This window comes from Pseudorasbora parva, chromosome 1 (assembly GCF_024679245.1).
Source record: "Pseudorasbora parva isolate DD20220531a chromosome 1, ASM2467924v1, whole genome shotgun sequence".
NCBI classification, from domain to species: domain Eukaryota; kingdom Metazoa; phylum Chordata; class Actinopteri; order Cypriniformes; family Gobionidae; genus Pseudorasbora; species Pseudorasbora parva.
In genome coordinates, this window is record NC_090172.1 from 38,965,927 (window position 1) to 38,985,311 (window position 19,385).

At 38.5% G+C, this 19,385-nt stretch overlaps 3 long non-coding RNA genes across 4 annotated transcripts in view; 2 read left to right on the plus strand and 1 right to left on the minus strand.

Moving 5' to 3' along the window:
• The window catches only part of LOC137072034 (uncharacterized), a 39,625-nt gene extending 24,687 nt beyond the window's left edge, over positions 1 to 14,938 (minus strand). For both annotated transcript variants that reach the window (XR_010904593.1, XR_010904596.1), the window contains exons 1-2: positions 14,809 to 14,938; positions 2,912 to 2,989 (exon numbers count right to left, since the gene is read on the minus strand). This is a non-coding gene — a long non-coding RNA (uncharacterized lncRNA). The remainder of the gene's footprint in view (positions 1 to 2,911; positions 2,990 to 14,808) is intronic.
• On the plus strand, positions 4,501 to 7,408 carry LOC137084378 (uncharacterized). The gene is made up of 4 exons (XR_010906756.1): positions 4,501 to 4,800; positions 5,563 to 5,632; positions 6,851 to 6,912; positions 7,051 to 7,408. It is a non-coding gene; the product is annotated as an uncharacterized lncRNA (long non-coding RNA).
• Positions 14,939 to 15,821: 883 nt separating the features above from the next.
• LOC137084385 (uncharacterized) lies at positions 15,822 to 16,938 on the plus strand. Its single transcript, XR_010906757.1, has 3 exons — positions 15,822 to 15,849; positions 16,117 to 16,181; positions 16,524 to 16,938. It is a non-coding gene; the product is annotated as an uncharacterized lncRNA (long non-coding RNA).
• Positions 16,939 to 19,385: the final 2,447 nt, after the last annotated feature.

A 19,385-nucleotide genomic window follows, 5' to 3' on the forward strand; every position in this document is an offset into this window, starting at 1 on the left:
ACGACAGATGCCTCTCTCACGGGCTGGGGGGGCGACCATGAGTGGTCGCTCATCCCAGGGTCTATGGCAGGAACATCAGCGGCACTGGCACGTAAATCGGCTAGAGATGCTCGCAGTGTTTCTTGCATTGAAACAGTTCCTGCCCGACCTCAGGGGCCACCATGTGCAGACAACACATCGGTGGTCGTCTATATAAATCACCAGGGGGGTCTGAGGTCCCGTCCGTTGGACAAATTGGCACATCGGATCCTCCTGTGGGCCCAAGGGAAATTGCTGTCAGTCAGAGCAGTATATATCCCGGGGGTCCTGAATCAGGAAGCAGACAGCCTGTCGAGGCAGGGGCCGAGGCCCGGGGAATGGAGACTCCACCCAGAAGTGGTGGAGCTCCTATGGAAGGTATATGGGAGCTATTTGCTTCCGTGGAGAGTTCTCACTGCCCGCAGTGGTTTCTCTGACCCATCCAGCCCCGCTGGGGTTGGATGCCATGGTACAGGGGTGGCCGAGGCTACCTCTGTACGCCTTCCCCCCGATTGTCTTGCTTCCAGGAGTTCTGGAGAGGGTACGCCGGGACGGGGCCCAGGTACTTCTAGTGGCTCCGTACTGGCCGACCCGAGTATGGTTTTCGGACCTGATATCTTTCCTGGAAGGCTCTCCGATGGAGATTCCGACCAGGAGGGATCTACTCTCTCAGGCGGGCGGGAGATTCCTGCACCCACGCCCAGAGATGTGGAAACTGTGGGCCTGGCCTCTGAGGGGGCTAGGCTCATAGAGGAAGGTCTCTCGGCCGAGGTCGTAGAGACCATCCTTCACTCCAGAGCTCCGTCCACGAGGGAACTGTACGCTCTGAAAGGGAAACTTTTCTCAGCATGGTGCAGAGAACGCCAGTGGGACCCAGTTAACTGCCCGGTTGGTACAGTGCTGGAGTTTCTGCAGGCAAGGTTCTCGGCAGGGTTGACCCCCTCCACAATAAAGGCGTACGTGGCGGCCTTGGGTGCCTTCCACGTCCCTTTGGGTGGAGTGTCTTGGGAAGACACCCTCTGATTACACGTTTCCTCCGTGGCACTTTAAGGTTGAGGCCTGTTATGCACTCGAGGGTCCCAGCATGGGACTTAGCCTGTGTTTTGCGGGGCTTGTCCGAGCCTCCGTTTGAACCCTTGGAGGAGGTGTCGGATAAGTTCCTCACCTCAGGACTATATTCCTTTTGGCTATTTCATCTCTCAAAAGAATAAGAGATATTCAGTCCCTGTCTGTAGGGCCCTCATGTCTAGAGTTTGCGCCGGGGATTTCCACATCCCAGGCCGGGTTATGTCCCCAAGGTTCCTACGAGCCCACGGGGCCCCATTACTCTTCAAGCATTCTGTCCTCCTCCTTTCACGACGTCAGACCAGGTTAATCTGCTGTGCCCTGTTAGAGCACTAGATACTATGTCCACAGAGCTGCCCTGTGGAGGAAAACTGATCAGCTGTTTGTCTGTTTCGGGCCCCCTAAGAAGGGGCCCCAGTATCTAAGCAGAGGATGAGCAAGTGGGTGGTCGAGGCCATCTCACTTGCTTATGAGGCGGCCGGGCAGCAGTCTCCACTGGCTGTCCGGGCGCATTCAACCAGGGGTATGGCTGCTTCTAAGCACTTTTGTCGGGGGCTTCCCTCCACGATATTTGTAACGCGGCCGGATGGTCGTCTCCTTTAACCTTCGTCAGGTTCTATGAACTAGACCTGGCATCTACAGTTGGGGCACAGGTACTCTCGTAACCGTGTGCGCTTCGGCTTCACACATACGAGACACTTGGTCCTATGGCGATGTGGGTATAAGCGTTCTCACAGCGTTTCGACGCAGCTCGAGTTCCCCGAAAGGGAACGTCTCAGGTTACGTATGTAACCCTAGTTCCCTGAGGGAACGAGACGCTGCGTCGCTTTGCCATACTCCCGGCGTGTCCGTGATCACTTACTTCAGGCTTTATCAGAAGTTAGTTCCTGTTTGTTTTCACGGACGTTTTATAGCTTCCGGTCGATGACGTCATCACGCCGACGATCGATCTTTTTTCCGATGGAATGGTTCTACAGGCGCTTCACGACGCATTAACGCAGAGGCGTTCTCACAGCGTTTCGACGCAGCGTCTCGTTCCCTCAGGGAACTAGGGTTACATACGTAACCTGAGATGTTTTTGTGCGTTTTGTTTCGCGATCTGACCGGAACAAACAGAAAGTCTCTGCAACGGCGTTAAGCGTTAGATTAAAGTGCGGGTCTGTGTGAAGACTGCAGGAGCCGCGTTTGCTGCATTGAACTGCATTGTTTGTATTAGTTAGGTTCCGTGAAGCAAGATGTTTTAAAAAAGTGGTAGGGACATGTCCCACCTGTCCCACCCGCAAATTACGCCTATAAGTTAAAAAAAATTTTTGGTTGATTGACGCCAATCGGACGTTCATGTTTTTTTTTTCGTCTATTTGAAAGTTCGGCTAATAAACATGGTCATTTTTTTTATCATCAAAATGTCCGGAAAACGAAACCTCTTCCGGTCACTTTGACCGGCACCATTTTTTTCTAGCGGAAACTCTGGGATCAACGTGACGGTGAGTAATGAATGACAGGATTTTCAGTTTTGGGTGACCTACCCTTTAAGTGGGGCGTTTTCCCACTCTATATTAAAGACATAAATGGGAGATTATTTATAATAAACATGCTGAAACAAAAAAAAATCTATACATTAAGATAATGGTGCACAATCAAAATTAAAGATGCTAACGCATAAGAAAGATAACGCATCCTCTGGTGTAATTGATGTCTACCGGAAGTTAAGTTTGGGCCACAAAAGCGCGCATGCGCAGTAGCGTTTGTTTATGTTGTTACCGTTGAAACCGTCTATAGGCAGTGGCACATACTAGTATTTCTTTACAAAGAGACATCGTGTACTTGCCTGGCAACATATTCCAGTGGTTTTGGTCGCTCACGGATCCGTGATCTGGGGATCATTTTGGTCCCTCAACGTTGTTGTCTGTTCACAAAAAAAGACAAAGGAGAAACATTTACATTTTTAAGAACATTATTGTCATGTAAACGTACCCTAAAACAAATAAACTTACCAAACTTGCAGTTATAGCTAACAATAATCACACATGCACATGCTAATTGTATAGGACAAAGACCCATGACATAACAGAAATAGAACATTAAACACTAGAAATTGCGTGTAAAAAAATTTTTTTTCAAATCTGTATTTAGTTAATCTCAAATGAGTAGAAAGGTATTCAAAATGGTCTTTGAATAATGGGGGGCCTTTCCATCAAAAAAAGTTGAGTGCTACTGCATCAGGCCGTCTCTGTCCAAAATGAAACTGTCTGAGTTCATGTCCCATATTGCAGTATACGTGCAGCTTCAAATGCACCTTTGCAGTGTAAAAATGGCATTTTTCACCTAAAATGCTCATTGAAGTGAGGAAGTGTTCTAGTCCTTCCTAATGCACAAACCGACATGATTTGTGAGTGAACAACCCTGAAATTCACTTTGTAGGTCAGACTTGTACACTTGCCCTTCACCGAAAAAATTAATTCACTCTGTTGTGAGCACTTGTACACTATTGCATCCAAATTGGAACAGGACCACAAGTGCCCAATGTAGCAGGGACAGGTCACAGCTCAGTGGCACATACGAACATGGTCAGAACATGTTCCAAATGGACTGATGTGTTGACAGATCTTCTGACATGACCCAAATGAATCCCCAACACCCTGCAGTACCCAAACATCAACTGGGCCTGTTGACTGGCCTGATTCAACCAGCTGGGACTTCTGGAGTCAAGAATCACACTGGTGGTTCAAGAGGAGAAGCAAGGGCCAGCTGGATGCGAGAGAAAGAGGGGAAGAGGACAGTCACCAGCCTCATGTTGCATTCCCCTTACACTAGTGACAACATGGAGAATGTGAGAAGAGAGAGCGAGATGGCCCTGGAACAGACACGCTGACTGGCCCAGAGGAACTAACTAGAGAGAACTGCCAGACATAGTGAAATATGATGTTTTCACTTTGTCAAAGGATTTTCCGACTCCTACAGAGTCATCTTACGAATGTAGCCTATTTAGTTTTAAACTCTGCCAGGGATGTTGATTAAATGTTTTATCAACCACAACCAACCGATGAATCAGTTGCGCATTTGCATTCTGGTGGAGAAAGACGAGCAAGAGAGACATAGAAAAGGAGAGAAGAAGCTATAAGTAAAAGATCTCTGGCAGCCAACAGATGCAGAACAAAAGAAACAATTTGCATACAAATCAAAGTTTATCATCTCAGTCTCCCTATGCCTGTTGTGCATTCATAAGCACAGTTGCATTCAAAGCCCTGAGAGAACAGGACACCTCTATTCGATGATACAGGCCAAACATTTAGGCACAGCCATCCAGACAGAGAGAAACGAAGAGAGAACGAGACAAGTGGAAAAAAATGCTTTTCTTTCCGTTTACGGTCCTGAGCATGAAATGAGATGAACACTCGTACATCGCAGCCAACACTGTTAAATGTCGCTGTAGATTTAGCAGCACATTACTGTAAAAACATACAGTACAATACTGCATTTTTATAATACAGTCAAATACTGTAATTTGTATTGCATTCTGGGTAATTTTGTTTGAGCGGGAACATTTTACAGTATATTTTAGTGTTGCTGTAACTTAGCTGTAACTTGGCTGTAATATGCCAGGCAATAATACAGGACAGCTGTAAACAGCGAAAGTGCGCCCCTTGACTGACGTCAGAACACAACTTCTGGCAGCAGCTCACTCACGGATGTCTCAGTCGGCTGGATATCAGTTTGGTAAGTTAATTTTTAATTTTATAATTAGGTTTCAGGATTTTACGCTCTAGTGTACATAGATTTTAGTGTGTATGTTTTAATGACCGTTGCAAAAACACCGTTACAGAGTTAAATTAGATGTGTATTTCTGGTTGTTGTCCCAGTGTTTTCAAATATAACTCGGTGAATTGCTTGGTTTATTTCGACCAAACCAGACCCGGTGATTGTTAAAACGGTGGAAAGACAAATCGAGATTGTTTTTTTCTTTGTTTCTGTCGAGTTTTAATGTGACGTTAACCGTTAACGTAATGTTTGTGTGTTTTACGATAACGTTAGATAATTTTAGTCTGTGAGGTAAATTGCTGCATTTGCAAATGGAAGATGGTATGAATGATATTATGATAACAAAAAAATAATCTATGTAGGGATCCTCTCCGTAATGTCCGATCCGAGCCTGTCAGCAAGAAATTATTGTATTATAATAGACGTACATTGACTGCTCAAACTGCTAAAAAGATTAGCCTATCCCGGATAATGGCTGCAGACGGACTCGCGCTATGAACCAATTTGAATAAGTCGTTTAGAAAAATACGTGAAAACAAGTCTTAAAAATACAGAACTTTCCTTTGTAAATATTTAAATAAATATGCAGTGGAAAATTATTTTAAGAGAGAAAAATATCACTGACAATATTTGTCGAGTTGTACTTGTTATACTCATATTTTATGCACAGTAGTTATTTGATATTCTATACTTTGATTAATGTTGTTTTAATGTGTTTAGGTCACTGCAACCCATGCATACATTGAGGCACAGCAGGGGATACCAGACACACCCAGGCTCATTATGCTTGGTAAGTAACGTTATGTGGTTTTCAAGTTGCAATGTACTATAATAAACACATATGCATAATCATACACACTCTCACTCTCATAGACACTCACTTACACATGCAAACAAACTCATATACATAATCATACACACTCTCACTCTCATAGACACTCACTTACACATGCAAACAAACTCATATACATAATCATACACACTCTCACTCTCATAGACACTCACTCATACATCCACTCACTCACACATGCATACAAACTCACATAATCATACACACTCTCACTCTCATAGACACTCACTCATACATCCACTCACTCACTCACACATGCAAACACACTCATATACATAATCATACACACTCTCACTCTCATAGACATCCACTCACTCACTCACACATGCAAACACACTCATATACATAATCATACACACTCTCACTCTCATAGACACTCACTCATACATCCACTCACTCACTCACACATGCAAACACACTCATATACATAATCATACACTCTCACAGACACTCACTCATATCCACTCACTCACTTACACATGCAAACACACTCATATACATAATCATACACACTCTCACTCATAGACACTCAATCATACACCCACTCACTCACACATGCAAACACACTCATATAGTACATTCACAAAATGTTTATACAGCTACACACTCATATACCCTGACACAGACACACTCATCCACTCACTCACACATACACAAACAAACATACTTATACACACTCTCACACATAAATATATTGCATACACACACAGATATGTGTACAGCTACACACACTTATATACACTCACACATACACACTCATACACCCACTCACTCACACATACACATATACTGTACATACTCACAGATGTTCGTACAGCTACACACTCACATACAAGCAAACGGTCTCATTCAAACATACAGACACACTCGTACATCCTCAGATAAACATACTCATACACACTCAAAGATGGTTTTACAGCCACACACACACACACACACACACACACACACACACAGCTGTATTAACATACGTATTTTCATTCACAGGCAACATTTTATTCACTGCACATACATACACTCAATGAATGTGTACAAATAGTAATATGTAAATTGTACCATTTAAGAATGGAGTGATGTCATTTATGGGCTTTGTTGAGATAAGGTTATTTTCAGAATAAAAGATTGTAGGTAATTAACATTGCATTCTTTCATTTTCAGGACATTCAATCATGACAGCATCCATTGAGGGAAATGTTCTCTTGACTAGAGCTTGTTCAGAGGCAAGTTAATTTCTTTCTTCATTTCACTTCTGTATTGTAATTAAATCAGGTGTGCAACAGTTTAGTAAGAATTTAAAGTTGGAGGATGGGAGGAATTTTGTAAATCATATTTATTGACTGGTATGATGTCGCTAACAGGTTCCTAAACCAACCCTGAAGATGGAAATGCCAGACAGGTAATGAGTTCTACTGCCACGGAGTCAGCAAGAGGACCAAGAGGATGGTGCAGAGGAAGGTGACGGCCATCAACCCACATGTCAATAGTTTGAATGGAAAACTTCAAATTGAAGCCTACACCCACCAACCACTGTTAGTGGGACACTTGTTGTTTTTGTTGGGTTTTTAGTTGTTGTTGCTCTCCTGCCATTCTTTTACCCAACCCAATCCTCAAGTTCTCTTTTCTTGTATGTTTTTGTTTAATTTACATTTGTGCACACTTAAAGGGATAGTAGACCCAAAAATTACAATTCTGTCATCATTTACTTTTTCTTCAAGTTGTTTCAAACCTGTGTAAGTTTCTTTGATCTGTTGAACACAAAAGAAGATATTTTAAAGAATGTTGGTAACCAGACAGTTGAAGGCTGAAGATTGACTTCCATAGTTTTTTTTTTCCTACTATGGAAATCAATGGGTGCCTTCAACTGTCTGGTTACCAACATTCTTTAAAATATCTTCTTTTGTGTTCAACAGATCAAAGAAACTTACACAGGTTTGAAACAACTTGAAGAAAAAGTAAATGATGACAGAATTTTAATTTTTTTGGGTTAACTATCCCTTTAACAGCCATACCTGTCAATTGCTGATGAACTTAACATGCAATGGTTTTAAATGAAATGGTTTTAACAGTTTGACTGAATAAAAACAATATTTTTGACAAGAACATTGTTTGGATTGTCTTTTGATTAGCAGGTATTCTGAAGTAGCATATTGTTATATTGCTTCCTATAGATGTATATACTGTAATAACTACATTTATTATATAATTCTAATATGATATTAGTAGTAGTAGTCTTTATTTTGAAAAATAAAGTAATATTTAGCAGTAATGTATCAATATAGATATTACAGTACAATACCATATAATTACAGCATAAGCAAGCCAAAATGGCAAAAATACAGTAAAATACTGTTTTGTAAATTTACAGTAATATTTCTATGCACTGTAAATTGAATTACAGTACAGTTACTGTAAATCAAAAATACAGTAACTTGCTGGCAACCGTGCTGCCAGTAATGTACTGTAAAAATACAAGAAAATTGTTAACAGTGAAGCGTACAACGCTCTCACTTTCTATTTGCAAACACTCTGCGATAAAAAAAAAAATTAACTCCTCTCAGTGCAAGGAGAATTGACAGGTGAGATATGCGGCAGAAATCCTTTTTGAGAGCGTTCAGCCTGTTCGATTTCAATGCTAAGTCTTCCTGCTTTCTCCTATAAAGAGCCCAAATCAATACACTGTCGACTTTAATCCCTCCACTGAAGGAAAAGAGAGACGTCAAGAGGAGTTAGAGGAAATCCAGGGGCGAACTGCAGGCCTGCTGAAGCTCAATAAACCCCACTGAGGACACATCAAAGCATGTGAATGTGAAGGCTTATGTCTACCACCAGAGGGCACACTGACTCACTATTTATTTCCAAAGCCGCGGATAGCTGCTAATGTATTTTAATCTGTTGTATTTACAGCGGATTTCTCACCATAATCGCAATATCAATATATCCACTATAATACAAAATATCCACTAAGTGATATTAATACAAGCTGGCAAGTTTTTAATTTACCAATTTGTATAAGCTTCATGTGGTAAAAAAACAATTCCCTCTCAACTATTTTTTGGAAATATAGAAACCAATGTTTATTTCGCAAAAATATCATTATTTACTCATTTTGTGGTTATCCATAAATTGCACTTGAACGTTTCTTACTAGCTATGAATGTTGTGCAAATTAGTGCACTGCAGTGTCAGAGACTGTAAATATATAAAATCTGCTGCACAAAAACTTGCAACAAACAGCTCAAAATTACAAAGACTTAAATGTCACAGAGGAAAAAAAAAAATCAGACTCTGTGTCTGTAGCTGCTATGCTAAATTACAACAGCCTTGGTTAAGCTTACACAAGCACGATCAGCTATATGGGCTGGACAGAAACAAACAGGCCTGGTACTAAGTTATGAGCTGCTAACCAGTATGGAAAGAGCCTTATAGGAACAAAATGCTAATCGATTTTGATTAACTGTATGAGAAATAAGAATTAATCTCCTGATCATTTAGAACATTCTTCCCATAGTTGAGCTATATATATATATTAGGGCCGGGACTTAAATTAAGATTAATTAATTACGGGACTTTAATGCGTTAATTAAGATTAATTACGCCAAAAAATAAATAACAATTTTAACCACACTTATTTTTGCATCGCGGAACGTTTTTCAATGAATGAGTTTCGACGGACCGATTATACTGGAACACCAACTAGCGTTCACGAGTCACGCATAGGAGTCACGACCTATGGTCACGACAACAACAAACCGAAGAAGCTGATTAGACCGCTTTGCTTGGCCCCGTGGATGGGAAATTTAGTTTTAAAAAACGAAAGGTTGGAAGAGTCGACAAGAGCATGGTTGTGTGCAAGCTATACAACAATGAATTTGCGAATCACCGCAGCACATTGAGCCTCAAATATCACAAATATGCTTTTGCTACACTTAATGGCAAACATCGCGCTGGTCTGCTGGACTGAAATAAATAAACAATATTTTGTTGATTAAGCTTATGTATTCCGTCATTATTCAATGGTATATACTAAAAATTTATGCGAAAAATTACTTCTCACTATTCTCAGGTCAAATATTTATATGCAATTAACATGTGATTAATTTCGATTCATTAATTACAAAGCCTCCAATTAATTAGATTTTTTTTTTATCGAGTCCCGGCCCTAATATATATATATATATATATATATATATATATATATATATATATATATATATATATATATATATATATATATATATATATATATATATATATATATATATATATATATATATATATATTTTTTTTTTTTTTTTTTTTTATATATATATATATTAAAAATGAGTCAATTACAACAGTTTTTTTCAACAATTTTTTAAGTGTGCTAGTTGTATAAAACTGAAATGACAGTGTCCACCACATCTTTGAGAAGGTTTTCATGAGAGCTGTCATCTGTGAGAGAGATACAGTCCCAAAATGGTTAAGTACACAACTGAGGGGATAAAAACAGATGAGATGGAAGATCTTTTATCATCAATATCAAGTTGCAATATAGGCCATTTTAGAAGTGTTGTGGAACTTTTAACTTCATGTATTTTCACAACTACACCACTAGAGGGAAGACCTTTCCTTTACTTTGAGTCATTGGACTTTGTCAAGACCATTTGTCAAAATCATGACATTGAAGTGCACAAAAAAACGTTAAAGTTTCAGTTTACTAAAAGAAAAAAATGGTATACAAAACCTTAACCATCTGTGTCATACCCATATAGCGAACTAAAACAAACAAACTTGCATATGTAACAGGGGAGAGCAGAGTAAGGTCTGTCACTTTACTTCCTGAACTTCCAAAAAAAAATTATATTTTGTTAAGTTAAATAATTAAAATATGAACATTGTTAATTAAACACTTATTCAATTAACAACTAGGGTCCTTTGTAAACACATGGTTTCATTAAACATTATGCAACTTGGTCCTCTGTTCTAACCAATCAGAACATGAAAACAGAAGTTAACATGATTAGTTCACCCAAAAAAAAATGGGGCTTAAAAGTAGTAGTTGCGTAGGCTGTCAATGGAGGGGCAGAAAGCTCTCAGACTTTATTAAGAGTTCAGTGTTCTGAAGATGAAAACGTCTTATGGGTTTGGAACGAGTAATTATTGGCAGAATTGTAATTAATGGGTGAACTAACCGTTTAAGACCATGTTTAGGCCAGAGCACAACGTTTTTATACAATGCTACAGCCCAGGGGGGTATTCCAGAAAGCAAGGTTAACTTACATCTTGAACTCACATAGGTCACATCTATACCTTGAACTCTTGGTTGATAAACCAAAACCTTGCTTACTCAAGGTATGCTGGTTCCAAAAACAAGTCCCAGAGTAAGTTCAGACAACTCAGTGTTCCTGGTAAACTTACAAGACATTCTTAACAGAGTGAGGAATCAATGATTCACCATGGAAACAGAGCACGCTTATCTTCTTACTTACTCTTCTTCTTTTGTTTGATGTTACATAACTTACATAATGCACATCGCCACCAATTTGGTGATTATGCTTTTTTTTTCTCCTTCAATGTCTGCGTTTAATAAGTGATCTTTATTCACTGATAATAATTTCGATTTTGTTTGATGCTAATTAACTGAATGCAGATCCATGTGTGAAATGACAAACAAAAAAAATACCGGTACATATTTTAATTTTTTATGTATTTTTTTATTTTAATTCTTTAGAATATATAATATTGTTATTGTATATATTACGTACAGGGAGTGCAGAATTATTAGGCAAATTAGTATTTTGACCACATCATCCTCGTTATGCATGTTGTCTTACTCCAAGCTGTATAGGCTGGAAAGCCTACTACCAATTAAGCATATTAGGTGATGTATATCTCTGTAATGAGAAGGGGTGTGGTTTAATGACATCAACACCCTATATCAGGTGTGCATAATTATTAGGCAACTTCCTTTCCTTTGGCAAAATGGGTCAAAAGAAGGAATTGACAGGCTCAGAAAAGTCAAAAATAGTGAGATATATTGCAGAGGGATGCAGCAGTCTTAAAATAGCCAAGCTTCTGAAGCGTGATCATCGAACAATCAAGCGTTTCATTCAAAATAGTCAACAGGGTCGCAAGAAGCGTGTGGAAAAACCAAGGCGCAAAATAACTGCACGTGAACTGAGAAAAGTCAAGCGTGCAGCTGCCAAGATGCCACTTGCCACCAGTTTGGCCATATTTCAGAGCTGCAACATCACTGGAGTGCCCAAAAGCACAAGCTGTGCAATACCTGCACACCTTGTGCGGTATTGTTGTCTGAGATCAACTAATGACATTAGTGTGGTTTTTACATTCAAAAACAATTAATAGGCTATTTTCTACACTGGTTTTGAGGCTGTCTCCTGAACGCTTGGTTTTGATGGGCGTGCCGCACTGGAGACTTGGATGTAAACGCCCACGGCTAGGATTGGATGAGATTAGCATATTTAATGAGCTTCAGCTCTGTCATATCTATGCCCCTGTCAGTTCACATGAGAGAGGGATTGTTTTGAAAGCGGCAACCGGAAGGATTCTTTTTTGATCACAGGGCCCGTAAACATCTTTATCAAACAAACACAATGATTTATTTCTTGTCCATGATTGATTGGACTATTATTTAGGACTGCACTATTAATCGTATGTTAATCGTGATAACGATATCTGCTTCTGTCGATTGATTTCAATTAATAATAATAATAATCGTCACAATATTGGCCCCTTTTTTTCTTTGGGGTTTGTGTTGATAACGATCCTCCACTAGCAGTCATGCTTGTAGTTGCCAGATGCAAAGAGCTTAAAGGTCCTGTTCTTCGCATGTTTTCGAAGCTTTGATTATGTTTACAGTGTGCAATATCATGAGTTCATGTTTCGCGTTTGAAAAAATACAGTATTTTTCACACAATTTACTTATCTGTACAGCGCTGTTTCCTCTGTCCTAAAAACGGCCTGATGATTTCCTTGTTCTATGAAGTCCCTCCTTTAGAAACATGTAACGAGTTCTGATTGGGCCTCTTCCCGTGTTGTGATTGGACAGCAGCTTAACGCACTTTGCCCGGAAAGGTCCCGCCTCTTACCATAACGGGGAGATGCAAGCGCTGAATGCGCGCTCTTCTCCACGTGGGAGAGCAACGAGACCACGCCCCCTTTTTTGCGTGTTCTTGTGGGCGGAGGGTTAGTCAACAAATGGTTCTAGTGACGTCATTACATCCCTGCACTTCCTGCTGTAGTCCAAACCGGCCGTTCGCTGTAGGCTTTGAAAGGGAACTTCTGTCAAATAAAATATCTCACTTGGCATTGAACTTTGAGCTTTATAATTTTACAGGTATTATTTATGCTCCAACAGCAACATTACACACTAACTAAAGTTTGAAAGATGGAATCGCGAAGAACGGACCTTTAAATCCCCCAAAGAGAGCTTTTCTCCTTATAAGGATATACTTTCTTCCCAGTGTTTTACTTAATCTGTTCTCTAAACACAGAAGGAGCGCCAATGAACTGAAAACAAACACATGCGCTGGAGTTTATCTCCACAGCGAAATCCTACTTCAATGAAAGCGTCATACAGCCAGTCTTTGTTTCTTAACTAGACACTTGTGCTATTTGTGTGACTAAATTTGCCACGATCAAATCTTCAGCGATGAATTTCAACAAATGCCCGTACGGATCTACACCATACTGTTTTCAGAATAAACGCACCTTTGCAGCCGATGTGACAATTTAATCGGGAAAAGGAACCTAATTTAGAATTATTGGAAATAATATTACAAGTTTCACCGTTTAATCTTTTAAAGTTCCTAAAGGGTTTAGCAGTTTTTATAATTTGAATCAGTTGAAAATGATATCGCCACTGGGCTAAGTTCTAAAATGCAACAAGAAAATGTGAAAAAAGCTTAACGTGGCTTAATTAACAAAGACCGTGTTATTAACTAACCACATAGTGAACCCCATAATAAAGCATACTATGTACAGAAAAGCAGATAAGCCCTGAATAGGAACGCAACGCATTTAATTGGCATTTTCCTCCGATAAAGAAAACGCTTAACCTGGCTTAATGTAGGCTATAGTGACATTAAAAGACCAAACTTAGTAAACATTAAATAGCTGCACAAAAATTTGTTTGTGCTGAATTTGATCTTTTAATATCACTAGTAGGCTACATTAAGTGACGTTAAGCTTTTTTTTAAATAATGGTTTTCTATGGGAGGAAAAGACTTAACGTAATTAAACGCGTTGTGTTTATTTTCTTGGCTCAACTGTTGTACCCCATGGTTTATGATTTTTACAGAGTTAGGTCTTTTAATATCACTGTCATTGCATTAAGCCACATTAATGGTGGAGTAAGTGCTATCTGGTAACCGATGTTGATATTTTAAATCACCGAAACAAACATGCCCCTAGCCCCAAAAAGGGTCTCGGCACTATTTTGATAGCTCCACCCCACACATAGGTAACCCAGGCAACGACTATGGCAGAATCTGTGTGTAGATTCTGCAATCCAGGTCAAATATTCAATGAAAAAGTCACCTCTTCCATCACAAAAACACAAATCATTCTCATAAACCACTCGAACACGAGCCGGCAGTCCAGCTAACGACATATTAAATTTATGACAAGATTAGAGTTATAGCTCACAAAACACAAACTGTTCTCATGAACAACTCGATTGAACACTAGCCGACATATTACAATTATGACAAGATTAGAGTTATAGCGATCACAAAAACACAAATAGTTCTCATGAACAACTTGATAACGTTACTATACAAGCTCGATAGTCCAGCTAACTTTAGACAAAATAATAATCTTGACCACATGATCGTGCTGGGCCTGGCGTCTATAAACGCCTTTCTTTGACAATGAAGTTTTCAGCTCTGAAATTTACATGATATTCTTATATTACCATGACTTTTTATATATAAAAAAGCTCAAGGGAAAGTGGATTTCTCAATGCATCACCCCTTTAAAGCAAACTAACTCTGGAACATGAGCTGCTTCAGAGCAGGTTATGTTCATAGAGTGAGTTGCTATGGCTACTTACATACTCTTAAAAATACCGCCGTTTTTGGAACGGACAGTTGAGATTATCTGCTTAACGTTACTTACCAAAGCTCCGAAGCGTGTCAAAAAAATGAAACGATTTTCAGTGACACTTTAGGCTTGTTTGAGATGAGCAAAATCTGTGCAGAACCGATCACCGGTGATCAGCGCGAGATGCATGCCGGTTAGAAATGTGTCCAAGGGCATTCCGCCTTGCTCTGACGTCATGCTGACATATGTCAAAAATCTCTGCGCTCCACCGACTGCGCTGAGCAAAAACGGCTTGCTGACGACACAGCTTAATGCGTTAAAAAAATTGGTTTAAACAACCGTGATGTATGGTTCTTTTTTTAAATGTTTGATTTTAAAACTCTGATATCATGTTTTAATGTGTATAAATTATGTGTGAATATTCCCAAACTCTCTTGACAGTGCGATCTCTCTGTGGGTTATGTGATTGTTGTCATATTTATAAAAATATGTCATATTTCATATTTATTTATAAATATGAAATATGACATATGTCATATTTATTTATAAAAATAAATATGACAAAAACATGTATGTAATTAAAGTAAATATGCTTGATAAACAGGTATTTCGAATGGACATAAATAACAAAAACTTACATCTTGAAAGTCTTGTTCATAATATTTATTTTCATATAAAAGCAACAAAACTTAAATTGCATCCAGTTTATCAAGTTCAATAGATTTAAACCTATGTTTGCTCATCTCAAACAAGCCTAATTACTCCTCTATGGAGCAAGGCCGGACCGAACTGCCCGACCTAAACATTTTGTTCGGCTGGCATCCAGACTATAATAATACCTTCAATAAAAATAAAAAGTGTGCGCAAGTTGAGGATTATTATTCTTTTTGTTTATCACATTTTATCGTTTTGGCAATTTAATTCAAGATCGTTCGTTTTGTTCGGCCCATTTCAAGCAAGCTTCACTCACCGTCTTGAAAGTGGCAATTACAACTATATTCCTGCAAGCAGTAAGGAGCGATTTTATCCACTTATTGACTGTTTAAACAATTTCTGATTAAATTGAAAGTTTCAGAGAGAGACAGCATTGTCTACACTGAAAAAAATGACTTTGTGGTATTGTAAAATCTATTACATTAATTCATGTAATTTATACATTGTAAAATCAAGATTAAGTTGGAACTATATATCTTATGTAAAATTTACACAATTTATTAATGTAATAAATTAACTGAGAAGAGAGAGTACATTTTACCATATATTTACAAATAGTATTTAATGTTTTATAGTCACAGCACATTCACCTAAAAATACTAAGTAAATTTTAATCTGAAAAGCAAAGTGTTTGAATCTGCCCGCCCATTTTTGTTGTTGCTCAAAAAGATCCCGGTTCAGTGGCAGAGACGGTCGGTTTGGGATGTCGCTTTTACATGGCTGACTTATTCTCGGTAAGTTCTGACTTTTCTATTTTAGATTTGTGATAACGATGTACTTCGTTTTGATGGTTTGATTATTGCATATACGTTACGGTTTTTATCAAAGCATAAGTTAGTCTGCACTCTGCACTAAAGAAGGAAAGTTTGGATGGCAGGTGAACTCTGATACCAAATAAGCAGTGATGTAAGTTATAACATTAGCAACAAGTGCATGAATGTCAGCAATTCTATTTTAGTGAGCTAACGACATGAAGGTCCGGTCACCTTTTTAATGAAAATAAAATGTAATGTTATAAATGTAATTCTATTTCTTAAATGGAATTGTGTTCTTTCTTTCTTACAAACTGTATGCAGGAGGACAGTCGCAGTGTTGCCGCTGAACATATCCTTAAGATGGTCATCCATGGAGCTGATTGAGAGGATCCAGTCGATGAATGAGCATTAAGGAAAAGTGACCATTCTGTTTCAGCTGGACTATGCATGTGCTCGTCATTAAAGGGTTAAGTTAGTTCAGTTCAGTCTAAAATGAAATGTCTGTCATTAACTCCTCTCCCTAATGTCGCTCCACACCCGTAAGACCTCCGTTCATCTTCACACACAGTTTAAGATATTTTATATTTAGTCCGAGAGCGTATGCAAGTGTATGCACACTATACTGTCCATGTCCAGAAAGGGAATAAAAACATCATCACAGTAGTCCATATGAGACATCAGTGGGTTAATTAGAGTCTCTTGAAGCATCCAAAATACATTTGGGTCCAAAAATAACAAAAACTACGACTTTATTCAGCATTGGCTTCTCTTCACCGTTTCAATCTTTATTTGAGGATTGAACACAAACACGGAAGAGAAGACAATGCTGAATAAAGTCGTAGTTTTTGTTATTTTTGGACTCAAATGTGATACATTTCATATTTGGCTGAACTAACCCTTTAATGTTAGTTATGCCACTGTTGGCTGCTGATGTTTAGTTGAACCATACGTGGTTAATTCTACAGTTATTGTAAATTATAATGAATGTACCTTAACGACTTAATCAGTTGATGTGAACATTACTGATTTAATGGTTAATTGTAAATTTTGACATAATAAACTGTTCAACTTCATTGTATTTATGTGTGATTTGTGATAAATGTATTTGATGCAGAGAAAATTATTACATTTATTTGGTTTAAAATAGCAACATTTACATAATAATAGTGAGTAATATAAATTAATTCAACTAAGTAATTCAAAATGTCAAATGGACAAACATTATAAAATCTACTTAATTACTTCATAAGAGTAAATAATACAGATTTATAAAATTTACTTGATTACCTTTAATAAATACAACATGCTAAGTTAAATATAATTAAGTAACATTTACTTAATGTCTTTGCAAATGTTACATTTATAGTTAAGTACATTTTACTTGATATTGGCAAGTAAGTTGTACTTGATTTCGCAGCAGTAAATTTTACTTAGAAAAACTGAGTGCAAATTGTTACAAAGATTAAGTAAATCTTACAAGTTGTTTTTATCAGTGTAGATAACGTAAAATGCTATACAGTAACAACAGAAACCACCAAGTACCATACAAAACTAAATAGTGTGTCTAATGACAAAGGTTAATATTATTTTGTATTACAAAATACAACCGTTGATACGTTGCTTACAGATCGTTCATTCGATCCTTCTTCCATATTTTCCACCATAAGTTAAAACAATAGTCATTTGACAAAGCTATTCATTTTGTAAAAATATATGTTCATATTTTTGAGAACTTAAAGCTACACTGTGTAACTTTTTTAGTTTATTCTTAGCTAAAAATACTTAGTTCTTTCAAAAATATATGTGCTCATTAATATTTACTTCTTTCAAGTTATAAAGTATTCTGGTAAGTTTATAATATGCCATTGAAAATACATACGGGTGAGGGGTTCGAATGCTGGTCGCCATGTTGCTCCTCCATCTTGAAAGTACATTAGCCAAAGAGGGACATACCCGTAAATTCAAGCTTCGCCTTTCGCGTTTTAACAATCGATGGCACCGTGTCGAATGTGAAGAGGGGGATTGCCATGTTAATCTTGGACTAAATCGGCCACCGTAGGAGTTGAAAGGAAATCAGAATTGAGAGGAACAGAAATTATTATTCGCTGGATGGTCATATACCTTTTCACCGCTAGATGGGGGAAAATATCACACAGTGTAGCTTTAACCTGGGTTCTTAAACCTGAAATACACTGTTCACATTTTACACTTGGTTAAAGGTGCCCCAGAATGAGTTGAAACAAATTGTTCTCTGATATCTACATAGAGGAGGGTATGTGGCTTATTTAAAGGGTTACTTCAGCGATTAACATATGGCTTTGTATCAGTAGAAACGCTGGAGTCTATTCAAATGATCGTGCTCCCCCCTCTTATATCCCCCTGAGACGAGAGATTTATGCATTATATTTCTGGAAAAATTCCTCTCGTGACGCAAATTGACGATATTTGCGTCACGAGAGGAATGATTGCCCAGAGGCTAAAGACTACAGCCAGCAGAGGGAGCCATTTCCGCATGTTTTCAACTCGTGCATGGGGAATGGAGATCACACTTACAGCACAGCTCAGCTACAGGCATTAATTTAAACGGATGCTAAGCAATGTAAGTGTTTTAACTTCTCAAATTAATTTCTATGAAAGTTAAGCTTCCAAAGGCATGAACTGAAAACGCATTGTGAATGTATGCCGCGAATGTGGTCGCGATTACCTCAGCTCTCATTACGAGAGCTCATCAACTCATTTATGACGTTAAATGTAATCTGAGTCTGCTGTGAAACTCACGCGGCAACTCGATCGTTATATTGAACAGACACGTTCAGTATTTAATTGTAGGAACTCAGTCTCTGTAATCCAGTAGCGGTGGCTTTGGGAATGGCCTCACAGGGCAGCGAAGCATTCTGGGAATTGTAGTCTTTCATCCCCATGAGACAAAAATACATTTTCTGTCTTTTCTCAGTCTAGAAAGCACCAAATTAAAAAATAATTTCACATTTCAACTACATTAATGAGGCAGTTTAAATACAGATTCATCTTCCCAGCGCTGAAGTACCCCTTTAAGGGCAAAATTGTCCAGATAAAGTTTTACAGGTCCATTTACAACCCTATAAATTGTCCCTATATGTAATGTGTGGACAATTTTGCCCTTAAATAAGCCGCATACAAATTTACGGGTATGTCCCTCTTTGG